The 3048-nt window shown below is 39.7% G+C and overlaps 1 pseudogene; it reads left to right on the top strand.

Moving 5' to 3' along the window:
• LOC123113756 (cactin-like) overlaps positions 1–3048 on the top strand; it is a 5109-nt pseudogene continuing 2061 nt past the window's right edge.

The raw sequence follows: 3048 nt of genomic DNA, 5'->3' as shown, positions 1-3048 counted from the left end.
TACGTGATGACATTAAGATGCATCTCGATCTGGACAGGGAAAGCCAAGTAAATGTCAAGTACTGGGAGGTATATGTCTAATGTCTTTACACACCCTCCTGAATATTATTCTTCCCATAGCAATCTTGAGTGATGCCTATTCCAATGATACACACCGTATTACTACTGAATGAGCTAAATAGTACTCCCTCCGTTCCAAATTATTTGTCGCACATATGGATGTATCTAGATGTATTTTAGTTCTAGATACATCCATTTCAGCGACGAGTAATTTGGAACGGAGGGAGTAGTTGGCAGCCTCAGCTGACAGTATTTGGTATTTTGTTCTGTCATTTTCTATTTGGCAAAAAGATTGTGTCGTATGGTATGTCAGGACATGTTCTTTAGCTTGGTATATACAATCTAACCCTTAGTTTCTCACTGAAACGAAACCAAACTTGAGAGTGAGTTTGTAATATGGCAGGAAATCTTGCTAATATTAAGTTTATTTTGTTTCATGGTTGTATGTTCATCGATAATGTTTATACGTGTTGACACAATTTAATTTGGAACTCATCAGGCACTCATGGTAGTGTGTGATTGGGAGCTAGGTGAGGCTCATAAAAGAGATGTCGTGGACCGGGCTAGGGTGCGTGGTGAGGAACCACCCCGTGAGGTTGAACAGAGAGGCTTGCATGCAAGTATTGAGGGGGATGTAAAAGATCTCTTGGGAGGGTAAGACTTCCACAGAGCTAGAAGAGATGCAAAATCAAATTGAGTCCCAGATGCGCTCTGGAACTGCAAAAGTTGTTGAATACTAGGAGGCCATTTTGAAACGCCTTCATATATACTCCCTCCGTCCGAAAATACTTGTCATCCAAATGGATAAAAAGGGATGTATCTAAAACTAATATACATCTAGATACATCCTCTTTTATTCATTTTGATGACAAGTATTTCCGGACGGAGGGAGTACAAAGCAAAGGTATGTCATGCTTGTAGTTCGCAGTTTTTGTGATAATGGCTCTTAATTTGACCAAAGCAAATGTGGTTTCTGGTTATACCATCATATATTCTTTGTTTTATTTGTACAACACAAGCATAATGGTGCACAACTACCTTAATCTGACCTTGTTTCTGTAACATTATCTTCAAAGCCACATGATTTGCAGTCTGGTTCAAATGGCAAATAGTCATGTGGAGCTGCTTTCTCTAACTATCTGAACATACAGTTGATCTGTTTGTACAGTTGATCAACGTTATCTCTCGTATAAAAAAGTGGCTTATTTCTTATTTGTATCACAGGCTTGCCTGAGGGCAATCCATGCTTCTCTCTTACGGAAGCATCTGCATCGTCTAGAGAATGCTGGTGCTCCTGAACAGGCTGTAGAAGCTGATGAAGAATTAGACACTAAAGAGGAGGATGTGATGCACGATGAGGAAGAAGGTTTAGATTTACTTATGATCAGTTAACGACCCCCTTCTTTTAGATAACTATGGTTGTCTGTCTTTCTGATACCTTTTCCATGTGCAGATGATAAACGATATTCGCCAGAACCTATAGAACATATAGTTGAAGCAACAGAGAGCCATTTGGATGAGGATGATGGCTCCTTCTCGCCCGAGTTAATGCATGGCAATGAAGATGAAGATGCAATTGATCCTGACGAGGACAAGGCAGAACTGGTACATTTAACTCTCACCAACATTGTACTTTTTACAGTAATAGAATGCTGGCCCGTATGGAAATAGTTATTTATGCAGTCAAAACTATCTCATTATTAATTAGATCATCAAATACTACTCGATAGCAATTGAGTACACCATGTTGTGCCACTAGAAAGTTAAATCAACAGCCTATGATAGAAATAATTGTAAAGTTGTGATGTGGCAACAGTCCACCAAGATCTTAGGATAATCTTTCTAGCAGTTCTAGGCCTTCATGCATGTTTACCCTGGAAAAGGCTTAGTTTCATTTATGGGTAACTTTTGATGGTAATGCATCCTAGGACCAATGACTTCCTTTAGCAACCAGCTGGAGCTCTGCCTCTTCATTAATTAGATTTTTTTGAGCGGTTAATAAGGGAAACCAGCCAAAACCTAGTTCTATGGTTGTTTTGGAACACTTGAAACGATTTTCCCCCCTGGGGGAACCTTCTTTTCTGATGTGTTTATTACAAATTTGAAATGAGGTTGGCTGGTCAGTCTCACACATGTGCTCTGTCCTTTGAAATATTCTCCAGGATCGGCAACGTGAAGCTGTAGTTACCGAGCATCAAAGGAAAGTTAAGGAGGTTATGACAGCTAAGGCAAAAAAAAACAGATGAGTTGGAACTGAAGGCAATGAAAGCGATGGGAGCAGTGGAGGAAGGGGACGCTGTATTTGGTTCAGGTGCTGAAGTGAACCTGGATTCACAGGTTTGTCTCATTTGCCTTCTGGACACAAACAGTACTACTCCCTCCGATCCATATTACTTGTCGCTCAAATGGATCCATTTGAGCGACAAGTAATATGGATCTTCTATATTATCTGAGGAATGTAGGAGTGCTACCATATCATTCTTCCTAAACATATCAGTATATGCGTACCCGCAGTTTCCAACATTATGTTGATATGCTGGATTCACTCTGTTGTCAGGAACTGATTATAATATTAATGTTATTCTAAAGCTATATTTGATATCTACTTTGGCAATTTGGATGATAATATGCTTTTACATGCTAGAAAAATTCTACTCCCTCTGATCCAAAATAAGTGAACTAAAACCACGACACTTATTTTGGATCAGAGGGAGTAGCAAGTTTGAGCATCAAACTACTGCTAGTGAACCTCCATTCACTCTCAAGCTCTCAGCTGGATTCTCGCATACTTGCTTAATGTGCTCACAGGTGTACTGGTGGCATGACAAGTACCGACCAAGGAAACCAAAGTACTTCAATAGTGTGCATACTGGATATGAGTGGAACAAATACAATCAAGCTCATTATGATCATGACAACCTGCCTCCTAAAATTGTCCAGGGCTACAAGTTCAACATATTTTACCCTGATCTTGTGGATAAATCAAAAG

This window comes from Triticum aestivum, chromosome 5B (assembly GCF_018294505.1).
Source record: "Triticum aestivum cultivar Chinese Spring chromosome 5B, IWGSC CS RefSeq v2.1, whole genome shotgun sequence".
NCBI lineage: Eukaryota > Viridiplantae > Streptophyta > Magnoliopsida > Poales > Poaceae > Triticum > Triticum aestivum.
This window is presented reverse-complemented; position numbering and strand designations above follow the sequence as displayed.